Here is a 15,399-nt window from a genome sequence, read left to right on the forward strand (position 1 = left end):
AAGAAATCAAGCACCTAACCAAAAGCCATTATAACGAGTTAGGATCTGAAGTAAAAGAAAAGAATAAGAGGAATAGCAATGGACTAAACCTGAGGATTAAGAGTACCTTAGATAGCTTAGAGCCTTGATCTATACCTCAAACATCGAAATCACACTATAGTTTATTTCCCAAGTATTTAGAAAAACTTAGATTTGAAAGCCTTTAACCCCAAAACCCTAGTGTTTCTCTCTAGAACAAAATTGACAGCTTGGAGGCTCTGAGAAGTGTTTGAAAGATGATGCAAATGGCTGAGTGAATGGTCCTATTTATAGAGTTCAAGGGGTGAAACTAATTCCCTTTAAAATGAATAAATAAATGAATAAAATGGGATTTTCCGCTCAGCAAATGCCTAGAACTTGGTGAAAATCGTTCAAGAGCAAGTGCAAGCTGTTGAGGGTTGTTTCTAGCTTCGGATTCCAAGAATTTTTAAAATGGCTGATGGAGGCGATATATCATCCCCTATAGGCGATATATCGCATGCACCATTTTCCTGAGGCTCCGTGGTTTCATTCATGCAAAGTCGACGTGTTCTCTGTATTAACAGAGATGATATATCGACCCCTATAGCTGCGATATATCGATTTACGCTGATATACTAAACCACATTTTAAGCACACTTAAAGCTAAACCACTTTGACTGAGTAATACGAGACCCTAGAATCTGAGGGAAGGTTCTAGACTTCCTAGGTTTATCCTTGATTATTTTATCCATCTAAAATCCTTAAATCCATAATAAACATACATGTGTCAAATTTCACATTCTTAATTATTCTATCTAAACCTTAGGTTATAATAAATAATATTTCTAGGACCAACTACATTAATCAAACCTTATGATAAAATTAATATTTTTAAACTATAGACTAAACTTATAAAATCCATAACTATCTCTATGAGTTTCCAAATAATTCCTGGCTTGAACCAATATCCAAGAAAACAAAAATACTACAGCATAAGATACTACTATCTAACAAAGTAAAATTATGAGGCGCTACACAAATACATAAGATTTTGTTTTGTTATATACATGGGAATATATTAAAAGAAAAAGTAAAAAAATATTATAAAAACCAAGCAATTTGGAAAATATGAGAATTGATACTCATTTATACCTTTCACAATTAACTAACTTATAGGGTAATTATCCAGTAGTCCCTCATTTAGGGGGGATTATCGGTGTCCCTTGTATTTTTTGTACACGGATTGTTATAATTCAATTTTTTTTATATGACTGTGTACATTGTGATTCTAGCAGATATCCCACCAGTTTTCAAAATATTCAAAATAATATAAAGTGCCAAAAATAGGGTTCAAAACATTTTGTTGCACGAGTACCTATTTTTTTTATATGCTCGCGCAACAAAATATTTGAACAATGATTTTAAATTATTTGAAATTTCCCAAAAAAATAGTGGAATGTATTCTATCACTACAATGTACACAGTCATATAAAAAATTTGAGACTGTAACTATCCATATGTTGAAAACACAAGGGGTACACGGTGGTCCCCTTTTTGGGGGGACCACTAGAAAGCTACCTCAACTTATATATATATATATATGTTTACCAAAAAAATGGCTACTGATGACATGGCAGGGATTTCTCCCACATGGTTGACACGTGGCGAAAGTGCGGTTCGACCATCGACCAGAAGCACATCACTTTGTCAGGCTTAATTATTAGATACGACCAGTCTGGTCGTGTAGTTTGTTTTATTTACTTCTAAAGTTGTAATCTTATAATAATTGCATTGAATATTTCCTCATTATTACCTTGATAGGCAGTTATTAAGGAAAGATATGGCCCGTTGGCCCGTGTAACCCTCCTTGAGCCTATAAATATGCATGAAATAGCTCAAGGAAGGGACTTTGGATCCTTGAATCTTTTTGCTAAGATAGAGAGAGAAAAAGAGCTATAGTGCAATTATCCATCGTTTCATTGTATTTCTTCCAAGGTTTGTGAAACTCAAGAACCCTAGTTCTTTGATCACGGCTTGGAGATTCAATATTAATAATAGCACTAAGTGGACGTAGGTCATTACCCTTCTTTGGGGCCGAACCACTATAAATCCTTGGTGTTTTCTTCTTTTCCATTGGATTAAATTCTTAATTGTCGTTTTATCTTTTGTCGTACATTTAACTCCGTGTCGTTGGCCAAATCAAGGGTCAACAATATATATATATATTGATACAATAGGTATTTCATCTCCTTCCCCCTTCTACGCATACTCACACACCTAAACCACTTGAGCTAACATAATTTACCATAAATATTTTTAAGTGAGGACCATGTCATTTTTAATTATATGGTTAAAATTAATTATGCATCATTGTATATAAATAGTGTGTGTAATTTGTGTATCCCGATCATTACATTATTTTTTTTATTGTTAGTAAGCTAATAATTTCTTTTAAGAGTTTTCTCACGTCATGCACAATAATTTGTTTTTTTTGTTAAAGTTAGTCTTCACACTTACTAGTGTTCCAATAGTAATATTTAATAATAGTGTTATAAATATTATATATATATGGATGTCCATAATAATGAAGAATCACTAGGTTACCCAAAGTAAAATATCAACATTAATTCTTAATTGTATTCAGAGTAGTTACCCAATTTCCTTAGGGCTTATTTATCTGTATAAATATGGGTCCTTCCCCCATTGAAATAACACATACAAGAGTTTCACTCTCTCTTTACATCTCTCTCTATTACTCTGTCTATTTCTTTATACGTCATATTTTAGTATTCTTAATAGTTTTATAACAAATAGATATATATATATAATAGTGATAGGGCACGTGCGTTGCACGTGCTCTTATACAGTTACTGAAAAATGAGTAAAAAGGAATTAATGGTGACCACTCAACTCAAGGTCATTACAAAAATTCTTTAATAAGATATTGGAAATTTCCATATTTTTAGAGATATTAGACAACAAAGTTCATTTGGCAATGTTATAAGAGTTACCTTCTTAATGGTAACAACTTTGTTATTTGTAAGTTCAAATTCTTATCATGAATCTTTAGTCATAATCATTCGTTGAATATGAACTAGATGATTCAATCTTCAACCACCATCTTGTGTTGATAACAAAATTTATTATCAAGCCTCTAGTCGTCATAGTTTATTTAGGTAAAAATATTTTATTGCGAAGGTATGTTTATATGATTACCATACTACATAATACATATATTGATCATAAGAAAAAATGTATACATGAGTTGTTATTTTACCATTATGATAGTATTAGATAGTTTAATGTCATGTTTTCGTAAATATGATTATATTCATATGTTTGTGTTGTTACTATCTCACATATTTAATATTTATTTCTTTATAGTATTTATTTTATAGTTATTTACAAATGATTACATTAGAATTTGTAAAGTTCCATGTCTATGGCATATTAAAAAAAATTATAGATCCTTGAGATAAGGTCTTCCATACATTATTCATTAAGATATATATATATATATAACATAATTACTAAAGAATTGTGATATTTTAGCAAAATTCTCTGAAGTGAATATTTCACATATTTGTCAATTATATAAAATTTATTAACACAATTAAAAGAAACATTGAAATGTATTATGATTGATGCAGTTGGTGATTGATTTTTTCAAGTCCCAAAAGTTTTAAGAAAAATGCATCAAAACATTAAAATATGAAATAATGATAAACAAGATTGAAAATTAAATATGAAGAGAATAAACTAATTCAGGTGTAACTACTTTTGATATTGACTTGGATGTGTGTTTATTGTACAATAAAGAAGTTAATATGTATATCAATTGTGTTGTATATTTAAATATTATTCCCTGAAGAGAAATGATAGAAAGCAAATTTCATTTTAAAGAGTATTGATATTATTTGTCATGTTATTATTATATAATGCAATATTTCTTGCCAGAAGCAAGTATGGTATTTTCAATGTTATTCCTTTAAGTGAATGATTCTTTACTTATGTAAATTATTCATTGCACATTCTTAGAAGTGAAAATCTAATTATTAGTATTATAGTGAACTTTGTCATTGATCAAAATGTAATTTATAATTACATTCCTCAAAATGTTATAAAGTCACAAAGATTATTGCTAGCTAAAGTTAAACATATTTTATGTACTAGTTGTACATTTTCTATATAATTGTAAATGTGGCAAAAAATGACTTATAATATGTACCGGTTGTACATTTAATTATATAATATATCAAGTCATAAGAGTAAGGAATGATTTATTTCATTAATAAATTTGACCATTTGTTGGAAAGAAATGAGAAAGAAAAATAAGTGATGTATTCATATTATGATTATATATATTTGGCTACAACAAACATGATTATTATCATTGTTTATTAACTTGAATGAATGATAAATTTATATTTGAAAAATAGTTGTGCTTTTATGCAAGCACACCATTGGATAGATAAAATTGTTAAATATAATATGTTGTTGAACATAATATATTACAAAAATCAAATGGAGAAATCTGATTCTTGAAGAATCAATGCTATTATATATTTTGAAGGATATTAAAATTATTTCATTGTCTAGTATATAAACAAAAATAAAACTTTTATAGCGGTTATGTATATGTTGAAAATTTTAGTGAAATACAAAGTATAGTGAACCTGAAGTTCATTAATCGAATGATCAATCATACGCAATGAAATGTATAAATTTCCCTAAATTTAAATGAAGAACCAGAAGATTCTTTTTATTATTAATTCTTATATGGTGCTCAATAAAATATGTATATATATTTTGCATATGGGAAGTGAAAATAAATTTGAATATCTTGCATTTTTAAAAGAAAAATATATATATTTCAACTAGTTTCCAAATGTTCTATTTATAAATATTTTAATTTGTCCAGTTTTATTGTTAAATTTTTTACTTCATATATATCATTTATAAAAGTGCCCCTAGTTAGAATGTTAGTGTATTCATTTCTCAAAATTTTCATAATTATTTATAACTTTAAATTATATTTCTTCTTAAAATTATTTTGCTATATAGTTTTTTTTTTTTTTTTGTCCAAGATGTATGAGAAAAAAATTATATTATTTTGATAATGATTATTTAATTATATTCACTTTGCATTCTTGAATCATTGTTGGATTTTTATTGCACAATTTCTTATTAATGTGATAAAGTCGTATGATCATGAACTTACAAGAATTATAAGCTTGTATATTTTCAACTATACATATATATAAATATATATATGACTTATTCTTGAAAATGAAATATGTTCGTAATTGTGATTTATTGAACCTGAAGTTCAATTACCCAATAATATATATGAGTTTGAACAAATATTAATTTATTGTGATATATTGAAATCCCTACAGGTTGTATTAATTTTTTAAATATTCTCTCAATCAGAGGGAGAGAAATGCAGTTGGATCGATGAGTATTTTGAAAAATGATCCTTCCACAAAAGAAGAACTAGAAGTTCAAAATGATAAAATCATACATATATGTATGCCAACTGCAAATCAATATTATTTAAATTGAGTCAGAATGAGTCTAATAACACTTGAAGTGTAAGTGAACAAAGTAGAAATTATGAAAACAAATTTTATTTGGTTCGTCCTGAAGATGTTGTAAGTAAGAGGCATTCATAAAGATACCTTAATGTTATAAAGTATTTATAGTTTGAACATTAAATAAAAATAGTGCTCCTGAAGAGACTTCTTAAAGAAGTTATAGATATAACAAAGTTGATAATAATTAAAGCCCTTGAAGTGGTTATATAGGTACCTATAAATAATATACATGTTTGACAAGTATGTTGAAAATAATAAGATCTCTTTAAGTTGTGTCAATGTGGGAGGAAACTATAATATTATGAATTATTGTCGATAATACAAAAAGTTTGCATATGCAATAAACTAATACGAAGATAATAAGGATCATGATATTAAACGGATTGAGAATTATTGATGTATATATAATTTTGGCCAAAATTATATGATGCAATCCAAGCAGTATAAATTTACACACATAAAGTGAAGTAAAACGTGTAGGGGTACAAATAAATATTTGTACAAGAAAATATAATTTTAATGAGAATTTTGTATATTTGTACACAAATGAATTATTGTACAAAATTTGCACAGACAAAAGAATGATTAAGTAAAGGCATATACATATTGTTATGAGAAAATATAATCAAGATTTGATTATAGCTTGGAGTATATATATTTTATGAGAATTGGCATGTGTCATAAAAACGTTGCAACACAAATTATTTATTTGGAAAACCTAGTAATATGAGAATTTAAAATATGCCTTACTGGAAAAATTCCAGAAGAATTTAACATGTCTTATGAGATTTAAATTCAAAGTCGCGCACATTATACAATAAAGATATTTGTCTAGATTAAAGACACGTAGGTGAATAATTATTTGAAATTACAAGTATGATTGTCTATGCAATGCGAATTCGTAAATAATAAGTTGTAAAAAGCTCTTGAAGAGGTCCTGATTATTTTATAAACTATTGAAGAAGGATTTCTTATTTCATCTTGTAGATTGGGAATTATTAAATATATTCTTTGTTTATAGATTAAATTATGAGTAGAGAAGTCTCAAAGAACTTCTTATGCATAAAGAATCATAGTGTATATGATCACTTGATGTAAAAATTAAAGAATATGTAACGAGAATGCAACGAATATATGGTCCTGAAGTACCATCTTTATTGAAAATGAAAATTGATATTATTGAATATATTCATTCATGTGATCATATTTAAATTTCAAATTTTGGATTGAACATAGTCATAGATAATGAATATCCACAAATATGATGCATATTATAACAATGTTGGTATGATATGATAACTAACAAGGTTATATACATGATTAAATTAATATGTTGGATAAATATTCATATTCCATTCTACACATATGTTCTAGAAGAGTTATAGTAAATATGTGATCATAGATAAGTTATGGTAATTTATAATTACAATGAAAATCATATGAGGTATTTGATCACGAAAGTTACCATGGATATATGCATGAGGGGAAGATATATACGTGTTGTACTATTTTTCCCTTAGTTCAGGTTTTGTCCCACTGAGTTTTCCTGACAAGGTTTTTAACGAGGCAACTTTAAATCATGTTGAGATACTTGCAATTCATGAAGCAAGGGGGAAATGTGTGATTGAGATCAACGAAACAAAATATTTGAGGAACATGTTGATTATCACCCGATAAAGAAATACCAATAATTCTATATAAAGATAACGATGCATGTACTGCTCAACTAAAATGATAATACCTTAAAGAAGATAGATTTAAATACATTTCACTGCAGTTCTTCTTCACACATGATCTTCAAAAGAGTGGTGATTTGATGATCATCAAATTCGATCAAGCGACAATCTGCAGACTTATTTACAAAGTCATTACCAACATCAACGTTCAAGAAGATGGTACATAAGATCATAATGTGTCGATTAAAGGATCTTTAAGAGCGTCAAAATGAGGGGGAGTAAATATACACTCACTCTTTTCCCCTTGGCCGAGTTTTTGTCCTACTGGGTTTTTCTAGCAAGTTTTTTAATGAGGCAGTTTTCATGGACATCCAAAGAGGAGTGTTATAAATATTATATATATGGATGTCCATAATAATGAAGAATCACTAGGTTACCCAATGTAAAATATCATCATTAATTCTTGATTGTATTCAAAGTAGTTACCCGATTTCCTTAGGACTTATTTATCTGTATAAATAGGGGTCCTTCCCCATTGAAATAACACATACAAGAATTTCACTCTCTCTATTACTTTCTCTATTTCTTTATATGTTATATTTCTGTATTATTAATAGTTTTATAACAAATAGAGATTTATATAAATATATATATATATATATATACTAGTGATAGGGCACGTGTGTTGCACGAGCTCTTATACAATTACTGAAAATGAGTAAAAAGGAATTAATGGTGACCACTCAAGTCAAGGTCATTACAAAAATTCTTTAATGAGATATTGAAAATTTTCATATTTTTAGAGATATTAGACAACAAAGTTCATCTAGCATTGTTATAAGAGTTACCTTCTAAATGATAACAACTTTAAAAGGTAGTACCAAATAGGGTCTAAATCACAATCAAGATTCTCATAAGTTGCCTTCTAATTCAATCTTTGGGAGACAAGAAACTGTAGGTCGTGAAACCAAATCGCACATCTCATGGGAGACCTCCCATTGATGGTTTCTCACCACCTGACCTAATCCTCACAGAGTCATGGGTGTGATTTTACACAGCAAAAGTTTTTTCCTCCGCTGAATCAATGGGAAAAGACGTAAACTTAAACATAAATCTTCTATATCTTACAATCAAACAATAATTTAAACTTAAATCTCAAATGTAATAGAAACCCACCTAGCATGAATAATCTTCATGCTTGATTTCTTTGGTCAAGACCAATTGTATGGGATTGAACTTGATATTCCACTTTGCTGCAACTTTATTTAGTTGAAGGACTTAATAATAATGTTACTATTATTATAGATGTATCAGAAATATCATAAAACTTCTAAAATTAAAAACAAAAACAAGTTATTTGAAATAAGGAAGTCAATAACTCGAATATGTATATGTTGTCAAAGTACTTCTATTTAGGCCAAGAACTTCATACAACATTCAACTCTAGTCTTTCTTGACCATGCTCAACACTATATTCAACCATGAAAATTGATTATTTTGTGAAGAGTTTTTAAAAATAAGCTTTTTACTACTTTCAGAAGGTCTTCACTTTCTGTAAACATAAGTTATCACTTTTATCTAAGTTAATGTTATTTATAATCTTCCTTTCACATATGTGCCACTTATTAATAAAGCTAAAACAGAGTTTCTCAAAAAATGGACTAAAATCATACCGGTTGTCGACAACAAAACCTCATCACCACCAAGGTGGTCTCCATAAACTTGGTCACATCATACACCTTTTTCATCAGATATAAATGTCATAAATTTTATCTAAAGCAACTGGAACAAGTAGCCTATAAAGTTTTTAAATGATTTTATCGTTTAAAAAAAACAACAATACTTAAAACTACAAGTTTAAGGAGAAACAATAGTAAACACTCAGCTAGAAACTAAATCTAAAACATGTGGAGAAGCATTAAAAATGAGGACCAATTACATAGAAACATCATTCCTAATTCTCATAAAAAATGTACTTACGCCCTCCAACAATGTGCAATTATATACTATTAATATTAATATTAATATTAACCTTTGAAATAGATACTCATTACTCAAATAGCAGAAAACACTTTTAGTTTAACATGAATATATAATTTTTTTTTATATTTTATTGCCTGCTCATATATTTTTTTCTTTCAAAATAAATAAATAGAGGACATTTGAATTTGTGCATTAGTAATAAATTGAAAAGCTCTGAAGAACTTGCTTTAGTGAAAAAATGCAAAAGAAGAAAAAACTTCGGTGTTTGGAGATCACATATGATCAACTGGAAATACTGCCATTTATGTATAGTCAAAAACTATATTGATCACAATTCAAATATATAAAAAATATATATATATATATATATTCATCCCAGCTTTGTTTATAACATTTATATTATGATAATTGTGATCATATTCATATCTTTTATCGTTCCCACTTTTGAATGCATTTCAAAATATTTAATGGGGCTAAGCCATTGAGTTGATCATCATCATTATATATAATGATTGTTCACGTGATGTGATTATCATCCAATTTCAAATAAAGTATATAACATACATTGAGTTGATCTAAGACAAAAGGGCTAGAACATATAATATTTTTCTCAACTCAAAATGTTCTTAAAGAAGCCCATTACTAAGTCTTTGTTTCCCAACTTATATTAAACTGGTTTTGTAACTTTTTAATTTCAGATACTCCTATGAATTTTGTTTCATGTCTACTAACACTCGAACATCTTTTCAAATCCAAAAGACCCAAAATTGAATAACATTAATTATGATTTGGGTTCTTTATTATTATTATTATTATTATTATTATTATTATTATTATTATTATTATTATTATTATTATTATTATTATTTAAATTGTGGAAAGGAAAATAAAAAACAAAAAGAATAGCAGAGCTTAAAAAATAGTGTCAATAAAAAAAATAAAAAATTTGTAATACAACAGTGATGGTGTAAAAAAAGACAAGAAATTGATAGTTTTCATGAATTTTCTTTGCAAGCAAACAGAAGGAAGAAAATTGATTAGAAATTAGTAAAAATTAAAATGAAAAGCTAACCATGAAAGAGTCCTCCATAGATGCTGAAGCTGATGGAGAAGGAGAGAGAGTTAAACTAAATATAAAAATTGGCTAAACATGAAGAAATAGAATAGTGGGTTTGGTGGAAAGCTCTAGAGAGATAGAGATGACGAATATTATTGAGAGTAAAAGGCAATGGCGGTTGAAAACTGATAAACTCAATGAATGAGTAGACAGTGAAGAGGATGATAACAACACATGTTGATCAGGTGCCTTGCATTCAGTGTTGTATTTTAGTGTAAAAGTATGTTGCTTTCGGAAGTCATAAAACAAAACTTCTACAAATGATAAAAATAAAGATTATGATGAATACTATAAAACGATTTATTTTTTTACAAAAGAAAAATACTATAAAGTCCTCATAAAAAATTAAAATTAAAGGTCATAATTGTATATTAAGCAGGAGGCGAATAAGGCTTGTAGTATATGTAAGATATGTATAAGATAAAATAATTACAAAAATATCTTAAGAATTTTTTTACATATATAACGTGCCACTTCAGCACCAACAAACCGAAATCAAAACATATGCATACCTGAAACTGGAAAAACAGGAAAAATCTTGCTTCCCATAATTTTGTTTTTCTGGGTTTTCAAAAGTAGTATTTTGGTTGCTTATGATATTGATAAGATACTTATTGGTTAACTTTTTTAAAAAAAAATTATTTTTAGATTATATTATTTTAGATACATTTTTGTTATCTCCATATTCTATTTACAAAAATACCTTAAGAAATTTTATTTACATATATAACCTCCAAGCCTATTTGTTGAAAAATTGATTATCTTTAAATACGAATTAGTTACTGTTATTCTTGTTTTCCACCCGTGACATATACAACTTTCTTTTTTGCTCTGAATATATGGAATGTGTAAAGTTTGAAAACGAGCATGTCAAGGTATTTATAGGGAAAAAATCCACTATTTGATCTAATGGTCCACAGTGGGGATCCCAAGATTATCCCCATCCGACGGTCTAGGATGATGCAGAGGCTTTAATTGGCCTAATCGAATACTGAATCATGGATTCATCAATCCACAATCCGTGCCTACCTCATCCAATGGTCCATGTTAAAAATCTTAAGGTTATCCCCATCGAACGGTTCCAGATGGTGCAGAAGTATTAAACAGCCCACTCGAGTACCCAATAAACATTTTTCGTACAGACGGGACGACTCAAGAATTGCGCTGACACCCATCGATCATTTGGGCAATCAAAAGATTCTTTCCAAATCTTTAGGGCGCGATAGGCGCAAACGCACCACCTACTTGAAGACACATGTCTGAAACGTTGAGAATTTGAATGGATGGGGATCGCCCAAATGGCCCCCAAGTAAATAAACCCAGCTCTTGGTAAACTCCGGGATATTTGAGATTGATCCGGGAGAGCGAGGCAAGTCTCCACTGTGCGAACACAGATGAAAACTTGGGGGGTAAATGTTATCTCTGTTTTTCACCCGTGACACGTGGCATGACCCAATGGGTCCGTGAGCCCTCTAAAATAGTCTGAGCCCGTCCTGAACCAAGTGAACGAGGAAGGATGAAACCCCAGATAGCCCAAGCACCATCAAACCCAACAACGTTCGGCGGGCGCGAGCACAACAAAGGAACCAAAACTAAGATGCAGGCCCAACTCATCTTCCTGGTCCCGACCTACCTATATCCTCCGGGATGCAAGCCGAGGTGGCAGACTAACCAGTCGATCGAGATATACCATATTAAGAATCCAGGGGAGATACTCAGTATCACGATGTCCATCTTGGAAAATGAACTCAAGTCCTGGTGAATGAACTAGGACTCCGGTAAGTGAACCGGGATAGTAGTAAACGAACCTGGACTAGACTTCCAAATAGGGCAAGCCTAGCTCGCCCCAATGTTGACTTGTCCTCATGAAATCTGACAGTTGGTCTCCTCAACTAACCTGCAGAAGAGGGTACGCATGAAACGTACATTGTTCCTAGCGAACAGTAATGCCACTACTTACAAATCTTGTCCCCAAGATCCCCTTAGAAGCCCATGCGGAGCAGTCCGAGCTAACGTACAATGGGCAGCTGTAAGGCTTGGTCATGCCCAAGCCAGCCCAATGGACCCAAATTAACTACATTTTATTATGTAACATTCTTTGTATTATGGCTCCATTATTAGCGAGCAAATTGTGATTGCATCCCTATTGGGCCTGGATTAGTTCGGCTCAAGCCCACTGCACTTGACTGTCTATAAATAGGGCCAGTTGTGCATTGTAGCAAGAATCTCAGATTTTTCTTTTGTAAACAATTACTCTGCTAAAATTTGTAGAAAACTCCATTGTCAAAAGTTCTCTAAGGCCTAATACAACTGACTTGTTGACTAAGGCTCATTAATGCCCCAATCACGTAAAAACTCTAATTGTTCATCTCTAAGTCTTTCTTTTCAGCTCTTGCTTATTAATATATTTATAGTTTCCAAAAAACTCGGTAAATAGTAACTTTTAAAAATATAGTTTCATATATATGTTATATTATGGTGTTTTATTATTTAAGTTACTTTTACATTATCTTAAAGCCTATTTTAGAAACTAAAGAATTACCATATAGTATAACTTTTTTCCTATAATTCACAAGTTACCACGAATAGCTTATGACAAATGATACTATTTAGTATCCTACATAGTTACTTTTAAGTGAAAAATTAGAATACATATTTTAGTCACTCGTGATATTACGTGTGAATTACATAGATTGTTTGATTAACCAAGTAGAAAATAAACTTAGAAGCTACTTTAGAATCCTATAAAAAAATACACCATTACAACAAGTTACCACATAATTTAATATAAATGTTATTATTTAGTATACTACATATGAACTTTGACTACTATTTGGATAACCAAAAAACATTATATTTTGTTTGCCAAAATAAAAACAAACCTAATATTAATTGATTTCATTTTTGTTTAAGTTTCTCCGACAATAATTGTTGGTACAATCTATAAATGTTAATAGGATTGTTCATAATATTATATTTTATTAAGGGATATTCGCAGCAAAAGTATCCAAATTGTACAAAATATTACACTTAAGTTCCCGATTTTTTTTACGACAAAAACACTCAAGTTAAACTTTTAGTTGCACTGCTGGTACCTATCATCACTATCTAACGACAGAGTTAATGTCAAGTACCAACCGTGCAACTAAAAGTTAATCTTGTGTACTTTTGCTGTAAAAAAAATAAATTTAGGTACTTAAGTGCAAATTTAGTATAATTTAAGCACTTTTGCCGCAAATATCTTTTTTTATTAACTTTTATTATAAAATTATAAATTAACAATTTCAAATTTAATAAAAAACTGTTAAAATCAAAAGAAAGATGTCCAAAACCATTTTAATTTTAAAAGATATGATAACAATGAATTTTTATTTTGATTTTATTAAATCGATATTTTAAGATAAATAAAATTAAGAGGTCCAACAACTCAATATGAGTTCAAAATTTCAACTTTGTTTTAAAAAAATGATTCATTTATAAAGAAACAATTAATTGTTTTAGATGATAATGTTAGCCTAAACAATTAATTGCAAAGAAAAAAAAGTAAATATGAAAAATAAAATAATGCTAATGGTGAGAGAAAATTTATAAAATGTTATAACCATTTTTGGTGCAACAACCAAATTAGCTGGTTAGGTTAGGATATGAGGAGTTTTTTGCTAGTTAAAATGATTGACGATGAATATATTTTATAGGCACTTTGTTTCTTCTTGAGATTTTTCCCATGTTTACTCTTGAGGTTTTAACGATGCCTTTTTTCTCAAAAAAAAAAAAAAAAAAAAAAAAGATTGACCATCATATGTTTGGTCGCCATACAATCAAAAGTCTGGTTGTCATATATTTGTCTGTTTAATAGATAACATGTGTTTGTATATTTACTTCATACAGTTAGTCATTTGTCACGTTGATTCCCAAAAGATACGGGATTCAGCTATTATTGGTAATAGATCTTACGTACTCTTTGTACATCCAATCCCCGCTACGAATACAGGGGGAGGAGGCTTTAGCATTTTTAAGAGATTCAATTGTATTTAAGATAATTTATTCCTCTTGCTGCAAAAAAGATAATTTATTCATCAACATTAAAAGCTGATAAGTATAATTTTAGATCAATTATATTTAATTTCCTCAAGCTTAGATATTGTTTGTTTTGAGTGTTTGTAATGGTTTTAATTTAGTTTTTGATGTTTTGTAATTTTTAGGTTACATGGAATTTTTAAGAGCTAAAATACTCTTCTATTATTATTAAAAATAGATTGAGTTTTAATTAATATTTTTATGAATTTATTTGATATATTTTTAATTTGATTTATTTCATAGGAAAATGTGGCATTTTTGTGGAAAAAAGAAATAAATTGTCAAAAGAAGAAGAGAAACCCGGTTCGCAACAACACAAAAGATCTTATGGTCTGTATGTTACATGGATATTGGAGAAGAATTTCAAAATACTTATTTGAAATATTATCTTTAATCAAGAGGAGAAAAATATAATATATTTATTTGAATCGATTGGAGAAAATTAAGGATAATTCAAATTGAATTCGTTAGAGAATATCTTAGATATTTTCAATATGAGACAGTTTCGGTATTTGGAACATATCTCTCTACTGCCACATCCATTTTTCAAGATCTAGGTGATGTTGGAAAGCTTATTTAAAGCCCAACAAAATCATGTCTAATAAGCAAAACCAAAATTAGAGGTCTATGAGGTGAAATTTGACCTACAAGATAACTACTCCTAAAATACGAGATTTGAAATTCAAATAAAGATATTTTTGAGCTTAATCCATTGACAAATGGAAACATCTAGAGATTATTTTCAACTACCTTAGCACTATAAATAAAAGTGTTTAGTCTCTCATAAAGACACTTTTTCTCTTAGTAAATTTTATGATTTTTATTCAATTATGTTTAGTTAAGCTTTTATTTTGTTAAATGTTATTTCAAAGCCCTAAATATGATTGTATGTTTTGAATAGTTTTCATTGTTCTTATATTCTCGTAGGTCGAATCGCTTATATTCTTCT

General features: G+C 29.1%; 1 long non-coding RNA gene across 2 annotated transcripts; it reads right to left on the reverse strand.

Annotated features, from left to right (window-relative positions):
* Nucleotides 1-8,039: 8,039 nt before the first annotated feature.
* LOC133828976 (uncharacterized) lies at nucleotides 8,040-10,542 on the reverse strand. 2 transcript variants are annotated; one of them, XR_009891425.1, is made up of 4 exons: nucleotides 10,329-10,542; nucleotides 8,947-9,012; nucleotides 8,450-8,532; nucleotides 8,040-8,349 (listed from the first exon to the last, which is right to left on the reverse strand). It is a non-coding gene; the product is annotated as an uncharacterized LOC133828976 (long non-coding RNA). The 2 variants fall into 2 exon arrangements; XR_009891426.1 differs by lacking the exon at nucleotides 8,947-9,012.
* Between the last annotated feature and the right edge of the window lie 4,857 nt (nucleotides 10,543-15,399).

The sequence above is a fragment of the Humulus lupulus genome, chromosome 4 (assembly GCF_963169125.1).
Source record: "Humulus lupulus chromosome 4, drHumLupu1.1, whole genome shotgun sequence".
Taxonomy (NCBI): Eukaryota; Viridiplantae; Streptophyta; class Magnoliopsida; order Rosales; family Cannabaceae; genus Humulus; species Humulus lupulus.